Here is a 13581-nt window from a genome sequence, read left to right as displayed (position 1 = left end):
ATTTTCAAATAACGAGTAACATAAGGGGGAAAGGTGTTTGTCCACTGTCTACGTAGGACCACAATCTTACATCATTAAGACTTTTTCTTATGGAAGATACATAAACAATAACAAACGAATTTTGAAAAAGAAAAAAGAATTGTTTATTTTTTCGAGAGTTTAAAAATTATTCTGAGAATAATCAAAGCAAAAATGATACAAGGAATTAGATTTTTAAAATTTGCATAGAAAAACTATTCAAATACAAATTCAACTGTAACTTTACATTAAACATGTGAAAACTGTACTAACCCGTTTTCTTTAAAAAAAAAAAAATGTATTTAAATACATTTCTTACACAGTTATATCCTTCAAATAAAATTTCTGAATTAACGGAATCGCTCTCAAACAATAAGCACTGAATATTAGAATTATTAGATTTTAAAAATCTTTTCCTTTTCGAATATTTCCCCCCTCTTATTCTTTATCATGGACAAATTTTTGAAGATTTGAATTTTTAATTTGTTTTTATTCTTAGTATTCCCAGGTTTCCGATTTTAATAATTCTACATAGAGTGAGAAAAAAAAAAAAAAAAAAGCCACAAAATTTAACAAAAAAAATTAGATGTTTGAATCGCATCGCACAAATATATTTAATTAGCACATTTTATTAATTTTTATTTCATTGCACAAAATTTTTTAAAGAAACATCTTAAAAAACGCTATTTTAAAGAACTAAATTACCAGCTAAAATTCTGAAATTAACCAACATCTCTCCAACATAGAATTTTCTAATCTCATATTCAACAATTAACGGAAACTTAAAATTTTATCATTAAATACATCACTTTATTTTTCCATAAAATTTAAAAACAGTTATTCCGAATTTGAATCTAAAAACAGGCATCAGAATGTTCTGTCTAAACAAACATACTGAAGGCATCCGATATATCACCGAGTAGTACGACTAGATTGTTTATCCAGCACTAATTACGTAAGATCTGAGTAGTAAATAAGACGCAACGTTCCGGAAACAGAGAATGCAACAACCCCTTAAAGCTAAGAAATATCACTCGAAAAATATTCAGCTAACAGATGATCAGATAGACGCTGCTCTTAGTTAACGAATATCTTACTTTGTCTATCAACCCAGGAATTCTGCAGTGGGTTGAAAGAAACAAGCGCTGATAGTTTTGTCTAGCGGAAAGATGTTTCTTTAAATCAAGTTTACATCTCTACTTAAGAGAAAGGATATTTATCATTTTCTAAAAAAACAAAGGGCCAATGAAATCTTAAAATGCTCTCGTATCTTATAAATTTCAAGACAGCTAACCTGAAAACTGCTAATCAAGTTAGTTTTAATTGAAAATAAAGATCAGATCACGAATATATAGCATGCCAATTGAATGAATGAAATGATACAATTTAAAGAGTAATTTGTAGAAATTATTGTATATTACCCTTTCTGATAATGGATATTTAATGAAAACACCGCAGAACATTAAAGAGAGTGCAAATTTCATGCCGAACTAAACATTTTATCGAATTAAAAAACAGCAATATTTCAGCAGAAAGATTTGAAATCAATGATTTGTTTAATAAGTGATTCTGTCACAATAATGAAATGCCCACTTCTCAAGTAGTCTGGAGATTATATTAAACCACAAAGTTTCTACCACTTTCCCTAAAGAAACATGAACTAGTTATTTCAGTCACACAACTTAACTAGTTATTTCAGTTACAAAGTACTGAATTTCCGCTGCAAGTTTTAAATTTACCATTCGCCACAGTTCCCAATTTTCCCGCCTTGTAGCTATATATTTTTATAGTTGAAAACCCAAGGAAGACACTCCCATAGAAATTTTTATTATCTCAAAAAATCTAACCCAAGGAAGACACTCCCATAGAAATTTTTATTATCTCAAAAAATCTAACTTATACTTCATCTGATACACAATGAAACTGATGTGGCAATAACATACCAGCTTTTATTAACGCGCATTTTTTTTTTTTTCGTTTATTAGTCTTAGCTTCGATCAAATTAAAAAGTCGAAATACATCCAGAAAAAAATTTCTTAAAGGCACCTTTAAATTGACAAACAAAGATAAGCGTAAACACGAGAATTGAATTCAAAAGCTTGAAAATAGCAAAATGTTATAAGTATCTTAATTGATGCAATAAGATAAAAAAAAAATGCTTTTAGCAAAAATTTAGATTAAATGGAAATTTAATAAAGTTCCTAGAATTTCAAAATTTTCCCTTTTATCCTAATATTGCATGTTTATGTTTACAAAGCAATCTAAATGCATACAAGAAAAATATATAGCTTCATACAACAAATGAGTCATTTAAAACAGTTTTAAAAAGTTTTAAATAGAGAGTTGGAAAGTTAATAACTCCAGGGAATTCCTTTAAATAGCCTTTAATCCAATCGACAAAGCTGCCGGAAGAAATATGCAACAATAAAAAACATTTCTAAACGCTTTCACAAAATCCGATTACGCCAAGCCAGCTTATGCCAAAGAATGGCACTATTTTTCAATTTATAATGCAATAGTTTACCAAGAATTCGGCATAATTGAAGCGATATCCAATAAATTTAATCTTTTCTGCATATTCTTCGAATCTCAAAAGAAACAGGATTACCATAACAAAGACAACTTCACACATGTAAAGCATTTTATCAAAATATCTCATAAATGCAAAACGCGAGTGTTGAATATAAGATGCTTTTTAAAATCAAACAAATAGGTGCAGAAATTTTCCCATTTAAAGTATAAAAAGATAAAAGTAAAAAAGAAACAAAGAAGTCAATATTTGATTAAAATAAAACGCGGACAAATTAATAAAGAAACTTAAGGTTATGAAACTACGCTCTGTTCATTTGACGAAAATTCAAAACTCAATCGTTGGATTACACACTAAAATTCAGGACAAAGGCAAGCTTCAAATTAAAACATAACAGGTAAAAAAAAAATAAGTCAAATGTAAAACCATATGCCTGCGCATGTAAATAAAAATAAAGTGAGAGCTTTCAAGGCAAGCTTATCAAATTAATTCACAGTTTACAGTTACTATAAATAGTTGTAAACAATTTCGTAACATAAGTATATGAAAAAGTTTGAAGTCTTTCGAGCGAAAGTGAAAGAAAGGCTTGCAATTTTTTAAATTTTGGAATATAAGTCGATTTTCTATAAGTTTCTAGATAAACAGCTAATATATATATGGAATTGAAAATAATCGAAACTTTGCGGAATTCCAATTTGAAAGCAAATTCACTCTAGTTGGAGTGTTGAAATTTGTAGTCAAATTTGGAAAGTTTCAAAAATTAACAAAAAAATTTCTACATTTGAAAATGCCTATTTAAAAAAAAACAGTTATTAACCCTTACAAAAAAAAAAGATTTAGTAAATTAATTAGCTTTGGCCAATTTGAAAATCTTGGCTATAGATCGAAAAAGTATATCATGTGACAAACAGCAAACCATTTTAATGTTTTTTTTTCTTTTACATAATATATGTTTTTGAAAATAAACCCACTTTTCCATAAAAATTTAAGCTTCATATTTGTTTGGTGCGGTTCATGTAAATTTGAACCTAGTTATTAGCTTTTGATTTGACAAGATTGTGCTAAAGATCACTCAACTTTAACTAAATGATTAACTTTATCCAAACTTTTTTTTTTAACTATGACAAAATTAAAAATTGTAACTTACTCAATGAATTTTTATCGGATAATAAAATAAAAATATTTATATCCTTTTTCTTCTTAAATTATGAGACTAGAAAATAGTTTGCAAACGATTCAAAAAGTTTTTTTTTTTTTTTTTTTTTTTTTTTTACACGTGAGAGCAAAATTTTAATTAAAAATATGTCTACACTGGTGTTCCATATTACAAGTAGTAATTTATAACCCAATTCCTAAGTTCCAAACAAATAAAAATTTAAAATTCGTCTTTCCTCTCTAGAATATAGGAAATAAATGCATTAACACATTTTACTAATAGTTTTTATTTGACAAAATATATTCCATGCAAACAGAAAAATAATGTTATTTATAACGCGGAAATAAACTGTCGACTCGACGCGTCTAGTTCGTAACCATCGCAGAAGAATAATATATGTTAAGTGTCAAAACTATCCACTATTTTATTTTAAATGTATCACGCAGTGACATCTCATTCAAATAATGGAAGGGAACAGAAATCATTTTCAATTCAATGGACTCGAGAGGAAAAAAAAAAAAAAAAAAAAAAGCGGAACTTACCAGAATTAAATGATAAAATCCAATGCCCAAAAATTTTTTTAAAGAAAAGACTACTTACTTTGATCAGCTCCCTCAGGACAACCAGGAGGTAATGTAAATATAATTAATGATAAAATTATTTACTAAATTGAGATCAAGAAGTATCAGCATTTAAATTAATAGAAAAAATTAAAGAAATTGATTATGATGCAAATCAGAAATCAAATTAGATAATAAAAATCAACTGATTATTGAAAACGAAAAGTTTAACAAATATTTCGAAATGAATTAACGAAAACTGTTTTTAATACAACGATTATAGTACACAGAAAATTTTCGAATGTTCTAATGAAACCGAAAATGATGTCAAAAAGTTTAATTTAAAATTTGACTCACAGCAAAAGAAGTTTTTGAAACTTTTTTTTTGTTGTTGTTCTGCAACATTACATAAATTACAAATATCTTCAAAAAAACTTTTTTTTTAGAGCAGCCCATTTTTTAATACTCTTGTGTACATAGCAGAGATCAACTTAAATTTCAAAATAAAAACTTAAAATTCTTTACGTCATAATTTTTTTTTTTTTTCATACTCTCATCATAAAGGATTTCTTTACATTTCATTTATTATTATTATTTAATAAGGGAGTGCAAGAGGTGGAGGTAGAGATGTTTTGTTCTTTTTGCGATGAAAATATCTCGCAGCAAATATTCGATGCAGTAAACTTCCATTAACGTAATACGTTAATGCTATCTAGATCATAATGCGTTGGAGCATTTCTTAATTAACTCTCCTATTTTTCCTGACTGAAGAATAATGAAATCAGGATATGAGAAAATAGTTTATGTTTCAAATATTCGTAACCAATCCATAGAGAATCGTTTAAACGCTAATAACATATCTATGAACTCATATTATATAACATCTAATAATTTGCACTGAATAAAAGTATGTAAAATTTTGAACAGAAGAATCACTAATTCTTTAAGATACATAACTATTATATATTATTCTGTGCTCTTACAGCAACAATAAAATTTTGAGGAACACGATATAAAATATCTGAAGAAACTGAGCATGCAAATTCACTGTCTAGAAGTGAGGAAATAAACTGTCATTAACTAATTATAATATTTGGATTGTCATTTTTGCAATAAGAAATTGAACATTAATAAAAATAAATTTCTTGTGCGCTCGAGATTATACAAACAACCGTATATAATATATAGTATTTTCTTTTATGTTTTCCGAAATGAAATTATCAAGAATAAAAATAGTGTATTCATTATACCGAAAAAGCTTGCCAAGTAGTTTTAAAAAAATTCACTGTCAATGCTCACTTCATCATAGAAAATATTAATGCGAAGATTCAATTTAACGAGTGAATTAAAATAATCAAAATAGCAAGTAAAGACTTTTTCCCGTACAGAAACGAGAGAAGAAATGATTATCAAATAATTCAAAAACATGTTCAATAAATTGAATGACAGCATTCTGTCTATATCAATTGGCGCAGTGTTATTATAACAACAAATAAAATTGCTGCAATGCTGCGAGAATTCTTGTAAACAATACAATCAAGCCAGAATCTCTCTTACAGAAGATAACGCTATACAACCAACATAGAAAAGATAACCCTCTTTAACAGAGAGACATTTGTTTATAAACAAGCAAAACTTTTTAAAATCAACGTGTCAGTCAAATTTTTATCTTCCCGCGGACTAAAGATAATATAATTTAATATTTTCAGTTAACAAAATAATGAATCATTCAAAAGAAGAAAGATTATTGCTTAAATACAACACCGGTCATTAATTCCAGAAAAAAGGGAAAGTTTCAGTTTTTATTTTGAATAAAAGATAATTTATTTAACAGGCATATATAAATTATTATAATAATTACCTGGTATCCAGTGTCTGATACGATAAGCCATGAGGACCAAATTGCAATGTTCGTCACTAGTAGTAGGTGGTTAAAGAAGTAAGAGAAAACCGCGGAGCCGAGTCGCAACCGTTTCTAACTTCGGTACGGAGCGTCACACTTTATACGACGGTCACCTTCCGGATATTTCCTTTGTTTGGACGAAACGCCGGCCGCCAGCCTCTCCTGTCACACAAAGAGCCAGGGTTACCCAATGCATTTTCTCGCCAAATAAGCTCGCCAAATAATTTTTTTACCCACCCCACGGCTCATCACGCTCTCTTCTTACTCATGCTCATCTTTTCCCCATGATTCCCAGACGTGTGCTCTTTCACTACGAGAGTTTATCAATTCGCAAAGTTTCACAAAGCCGATAAAATTTAAGAGTTTTTTTAAGTTGAGAGGTTGGAAAAAAATTTAAATTTTCAAATAGACAGGACTGGAAATTGAATATTCCAAATTTAATTTGTATGACAATCGTTTAATAACCTAAACTCCCAAAAATAAAATAGCTTTATTAAAACTTTTGATCTAAAAGACGAATGAGAGCCTATTTTCCGAAAATATCTTTTCCCTCATTTCACTTGTACGTTAATAAAATTTAATATTGTTGATACTTAATTTTAATTATTGATATTATTTATATATCAGCGTTTTTAATAGTTCAGTAGATCCACTCATTGCAGCCAACATACTAATTACCCTCATTTGGTTAACAGTTTCATCTGGGTCTTATTTCGAGAGCAGAGCTTGAGTTACGAAAGCGTGAAAAAATTATGCATGAGATTATGTTCGAGTTGTCATTTTTTGGGAAGTATCCCATTGAAGTATATATGCGACTCATCAACAATACGCTGAATAACGTGTACGTTACATCGACTTCTTTGAAATATCAAACTGTTTCAGTATGTGCCTTATTTTTCCATCACATCACGCATATGAAAAAAGAAATGAATTTATAGTTATTGGTTACTAGCTATGATTACCCAATTTAACTCTGGTTCCGAGAATGGGAAAAGGCAGACTGTCTCGGCTATTATTTCTCTGAACTTTTTACGAAATATTTCAGTAAAATGTGTTTTTCTTTGGTTTTTCATGAAAAAAAACTGGGATTCTCATAAACGATGTCGAATTTATATAAACTTTTCACATATCTCGAAATTTCTACTTCAAAATAATTAATACACGTTCATATGGTTTATTTATAATAAGACAAAACTAAAGGCGAATTTGTAACCAATGGAAAGGTGTGAGCGTCACATAGTTTTACTCTGTCTATAGGCAATTCCAACTTGGAAAAGTAAAAAGCCCGAAATAAAACTAAAAATAGATTAAAGTAAAGAATAAAAAAAATAGGAATGGCTAATGAAAATAATTCTAGTGAAATTAAATTGTTACTGGCAAGCTCTGAACATTTTGGTCAATAAATTAAGAATCTTAAAGACTAACGAAAACATAGCTGGCTGATTTTATGTCATCTCGTCAACAGTCGGATCGCTCTTGAAATTACAATTTCCATATTTTCTATTTCACTAGTTTAAAAAAGGATTTAAAGTGTCGGTTTACCGTAAATGCATTTACCATTCCTTCAAATCCTTCCTGGAGTAATAAACAGACGCTCTAATAAAGAGATTGAAACTTTAAGCAACAATAAACAAACGAACAAAATTTACAAAAATAGAAATACCGTGACTAAAATGTTGGGTTATCTGGATTTATGCAGAGAGATTAACATTTCAGCCCCAGCGGCTTCAAACTAAAGGGATATTTCTAATATTCCTTTATTTTGAAATCCTATAAAAGCGAAATCCTATGAAAAATCCCAAATCTTTCTTAAAAGCTAAAATCTTACAAAAGACAAAAGTGTTTCTATCTATACAGGCATGAAGAATTTCTAACAGTGATATACCATTTTTTTTTTTAATGCCAGATATCGTTTTTGTGAAAAACAAAAGCGTTTTCACGTCCTACTATATGATGTATTGCAGGATAGAGAAAAGCATTCACTTCCAAGTGGGCGTGAAAACTAATCCACCATACTACTTTTGACAGGATTTTGCAAAAGCCTGTAAGTTCACTCTCAGCAGTAGATTTAGGTATGCGTCCGTCTTCGTCTTTCCAGGTTTGCTTCCGGTGTTCCCTTCTCTGCGAATCGGGATCTTACACTTTTTCCTTTAAAAAAAAATTGAAAGTTTTTGACGGCTTCGACTACCATGTCTCGATATCATATTGATATTCCAAAATGTTTGTATCTGTAAGAAATGTTGTATTTGTAATTTCTCTCGATAGAGATTGATTAATTTCAATGATGCGTGATTTTGAAAATTTGCGTAAGCCTAATGGTAAAGAATTTTATGATCGAAAGTCTACATCTTAAATCAATAATAATTCGTGACTCGAAATTTTAAATTACAATGATTAAAAAATAACTGCCCTTCCATTATAATTGTTTAGGGTACTTTTTTTCATATTAGAAAATTTAAGCGAGAATCGAATACACTTTTATTCTGATTGAAAATTTTATCGGATCGTGAACTGAAATTCATTTTAAATAGATATAATTATTCGTATTTTCATTTATAACAAAACAGTTTATAAAATGTGTAAATAAAAGTTGTATAAATAACGTATTTTTAAAAATAAAAGTTTATAAATCATTGTTATTTATAAAAATTGTCCACACATCTAATTGGGATATTTTGTTTGGCGTTGGTAGGACTGGCTCAGATAACTTTAGTTATTATTAGAATAAATAGTTTTCGTGGGACACCAACGTGGTGTGGCGGACGACATTGTGGGACACCAACATGGTGTCGGCGGACGGCATAATGTTAAAATTCGTGAATGTTATGATTAAAATTTACTCCAACTAGAATGCAGATGCTTACTGCTAATTTAATTTGTCTAATGTTATATTCTTCTTTTTAAACCAAATAATTATGTTGCAATGAAGATTTAGATTTTTTTTTAATGCAAGATTTCGTATCCTTAATTTTTTTTAATGTCTGAACTTTCCATTTAAACACTATTCTGACAATTCCTAAACAATTAATTACAAAATCCTAAAAATAGTCATATCTAACAGAGGCAATCTTCAGATTGAATCCTGTTTAAATTTCTCATTGACTGTTTTTATTAAATTGAAAAAATTAAACCATTTTGATTCAAAGATACTAAATTAAGTTGCAGAGCAATCGCATTATAGAAATATTTGTGAATAAAAAAAAAGCTAAACTAAATAGACGACTATTTTTTTAAAATAATGTAAAACCGATTATAGTCCAGTATTGTAATAATCTAAAGAAATAGAAGCTTTTTCTGCTAAATTTATAATTCATCCTTTTAAAATAGTGAATTCAAATTTAAACTGAAAATTTGAATTCGTGATAATTTTCTATTTGTAGTTTAGTTTTGATATTCTACAATTATCTGTTTTCATTGAAATGTGTTCGGTATTTGTTTGTCTCGAACTTTGAAATGTGTTTTTTTTTTTTCTCTTTTTTTTAGAAAGAGTATCATTGTGTTTAGAATAATTAGATTCAAATTTCATTTTAAAGCAACACGAGTGCAATTTTAGTTCAGATCTTTTGCTTTTAAACTGTATTTTGATGAGTTCTTCGCTTTAATCAGCACACTGCTCTCTAAATTCCCACGCCACACCGAAGGGAGAGCAGCAGTCCTTTAATGTCATATTTATTGTGCACAGGAGAACTTCAGCGTAATTCACGAAAAAGTAACTATTCGTCCCATAAGACGAAACTTTACCACGAAATCTCAAAGATCCATGGTGACATAGTCGTCAACCTTACAGCTACATTAAGTCTTACTTGAAGTTTGATAAAATTACAGAATTTTACTACTAAGAATCGGTAACTGAAATTTATTTTTTGAAATATTACCTACTTGCTTTTCCTTACGTCATTAGTAATTCATCGAGAAAGGGCAGACGACTAATCTATTTTTTTTTTCAATTACTGCAGACATTTTGAGAATTATACATTTGAAGGTCTTCTAAATAGGGAAAATGGTTAAACTGAAAATCAAACAAATCAAAACGTCTGTTGATTAGAGGGAAAATATTTTAAAACTGCATGTATTCTAAAATTTTATCATGTGCATTGTATTTAGAAAATAGGTAACTCCTTGAGAAAGTTACTCCAGTGGCATAAAATGTACTTCATTTATGCCACTGGAAGATAATGAAACTCGAATTAATAAGGAAAATAATATATTCGAAAGGAAATGATTTTAACAATACTATATGATATTTGGTTAGAATAGCGTATAGCACTTTTGTGTTGTTTTAGGCTGCAAAAAGCTATCCAAACTAAAGAACTAATACAAAGACTAAACTAAACTGGATTAATATGATTATTAGGATATTTTCCATTTTCTTAAGAAATTTTTAATTTAGGACTTTACAGGGGAAAATTATAAAACTTCCTCACATCATCAAATAAGACAGATTTGGTGACCTACCTTACCAATATAAAACCACAATGACGGTAAAAATGACGGTTCTTTGTGAAGATAATTTCTTCCTAGTTAAACAATAAGAGAAGCAAGAATACTAAAAAGTACATTAAACAAAACTGGTCTTCGAATTTCGCCAAAACATCGCTGACTTGGACTGCCATAGAGACCTTACTATCAAATAAAGAAGTATCCCGAGTCGTAACTCCTTTTGGGCCATGCAGTGGGGGGACACCACGAGCGGAATTCTGAGAATAGCCAGTCTCGGGACACTTGCACTCAATTGTGTGGAATCGGTTCTAAATGGCGCTTCCTGAGCCTCAGTGAATGAAATTCCGTTTATACCAAATTCACAGCGCATTTGCTTTCAATTATATTTAATCTTTCTAGAGAAGTTACAGCAGAGTCTGCTTGGTTTTCTGTTGATATTCTAAGCCATTTTAGTTTTGGCACACTCAGAATATTAAAAGAAAAGAAAAAAGAAGTATTAAATACCGAAACAAATTCAAAATGAGTAATATGTTCATCCTTCTTCCGGCCTTGAAATTTGTTTACTTTTTCTTGAATGAAATCGAAAATATCCATGTCTTATTTCTATTATTCTTAAATTGCTGAATCATTCAACTGTTATGCAATACAGCGACATGTTGTTTAATAGTTCAACTTTTAGAAAACAATTTAAAATGATTGCTTTGATAAAAATTTTATTAATAAAAAAATACAGCTGTGACAGGAAAATATAATTAAAACTAATTGGAAGTTTAGCTTCTGAAAGTGCATTTATTTCACGGACAAAATATGTCTAATCAAAACGGCCCAACTCATTTTTTATATTAATTATCAATTACATTTTAGATATTTTGCGTACGAAATTTCAATTATCGGATAATTTTCTCAAAGCAGCTTACTATTCCTTCTGGTCTTATAAAGTACTCTATCACCATTAATGATATGCTAGAAGAAAATGCAAATCTATTCCATTAATAAAATTCTTCTAAGTGTTAAATAAGACAATAAAGAAAATGTTCTGGCAATTTGGTTTCGGACAAAAAAAAAAAAAAAAAAAAAAAAACTTTCCAACTCTGTTTATTAAGCCTTCTCAAAGTGTTGAATACTTTGAGGCTGAAAAGTTTAAAAATAACCAATTTTAGCTTATGATTTTAATTACAAATCTCTGGTAAAATTTAATAACTGTAAATTCTCATCTATGGAGTATTGGCATGTTCACTCCCATTTTTTAATTCTAGCAGAAAAAATGCCATCTAATTAAATAGGTGAGAATCGCATGTAAATCACGCTGCAGCTAATGTGCTAATGACTTAATTAAAGAGTGAAAAGTTTAATAAATGCAGTACCGAATTGTTTCGAAGAATGCAATAAATGGCAATTATTTATGAACGTGTGATATTTTTTTTAAATCTGGAATTAAACCTATCAAATTACTTTAGTTTTGCTTTAAATACCTTTGTCTTTTTTTTAAAGCCTTTTTCATTCATTAGAGGGGATTAAAAAGATGAGCGTACTAAAGATTATTTTATAAGAGAAAAAGTAAAAATCTTTGAGAACTTGCTTTTCTGTGTTTCAAATGAAGTCCAAATGGTTTTTCAAAATTCCTTCTTTTAACTAATATTTCGTTGACTTCACCGCGTACTGAGTTATGCTTTTTTTTTCTTCGTGAAACTGGGTTTATTTCAAATTTCTTTTTACCGTCAAATCGTATGAAGCTCTAAATAAGGAAAGTTGTTTTTTCCCTTCTTTTTTAAAGTACAAATCACAGCATGTACAGTCACAAAAAAGTATTGGGACACTTGGCGTGAATAACTGCAAAGATCTTTATAAAACCATTTATCACATTAAAATAAAAACAGAGAATCAAGAAATATCTTAATATTTGGTGTACAGTTTGTAAGGAAAATTTAATTGGTATTTTAGAATTAAAATTTGATATAGCTTTTCAAATATATTTCAAAAGCATATAGGAGTCAAAAAAGTATTGGGACACTTTTGAAATGAGAAACTCAACAACTATTTAGCACATCCATAAAATTGAATTTTTTAGACTATAATTTTAAACTTAAAAGTTTCAACAAATAAGATTACTTATAGAAAAAGAGGAGAAACAAACATATATCGGTTGATATGGGAAATCTTGTAATAAGTCATCGGAAAAAATGGAAAATTAGTTCGTTGTGTAGTACATATCTTGAAATTGAGTAAGTATTGTTTCTAACATTATTCAAGGTTCAAGAAAACAAATAGTGTTGAAAACAAGCAAAGATCAGTGCTTCCAAGGATATTTAAGTAACGTGAGGAGAAGAGAATTGAGAAACAAGTTCTCTTTAATCCAAAAACAAGTGTAGTAAAAATGACTCTGCAATGTAAAAGTTCGGAAAATCTGTAAATTCTGAAACTGTCGGAAATGTTTTAAGAAAACAAATATCATGGCAGAGTACCTCTAAGAAAGCCCTACATCTACAACAAAGCTATTCGACAAGCTAGGCTGGTATTTTCTAAAATGTGTGTAAAGTAGCCAGAAAAATTTTGGGAAATTGTAATTTTTGTTCATGAAAGCAAATAAAATACTTTTGGAACGGACAGCAAGTAAAAAGTTTGGCGGAAACCAAATACTGCAATGCATGCCAAAAATTTATGGCCTACTGTCAAATATAGAGGTGACAATCAAATAGTCTAGGGTCGTATGGGAAGCACTGTTGCCAGGTGCTTACATTTTATTGATGGAACAATGAATAAATATACCTAACTTGACATTCTCAAGCGAAATTTAGAGCAGAGTGCAAGCAAGCTGGGAATCTAAAGACAACCTAAGATAAACCAAGGTAATGCCCCAAAACATATAAGTAATGCTGATATTAACAAGTTATGGATCCTCTACCACTGTCCAAGTGTTATTAAGACTTCTGCAAAAAGCCCAGACCTTAATCCCATCGAGTATGTTTGGGATTAT

The 13581-nt window shown here is 29.3% G+C and overlaps 1 protein-coding gene across 2 annotated transcripts in view; it reads right to left on the bottom strand.

The window, feature by feature from the left end:
• Window positions 1-13581, bottom strand: part of LOC129958308 (brain tumor protein-like) — a 100679-nt gene that overhangs the window by 43004 nt on the left and 44094 nt on the right. Inside the window, exon 1 of one of the 2 annotated variants that reach the window (XM_056070701.1) lies at window positions 6126-6283. The exons of the other annotated variant lie outside the window; for it this stretch is intronic. The gene's annotated coding sequence lies outside the window, so the exon portion shown is untranslated. Of the gene's footprint in view, window positions 1-6125; window positions 6284-13581 lie in introns of those variants that run through there. 2 annotated transcript variants of the gene reach the window in all.

This window comes from Argiope bruennichi, chromosome X1 (assembly GCF_947563725.1).
Source record: "Argiope bruennichi chromosome X1, qqArgBrue1.1, whole genome shotgun sequence".
NCBI classification, from domain to species: Eukaryota; Metazoa; Arthropoda; class Arachnida; order Araneae; family Araneidae; genus Argiope; species Argiope bruennichi.
The sequence above is the reverse complement of the archived record's forward strand: the minus strand, read 5'-3'. Positions and strand labels throughout refer to the sequence as shown.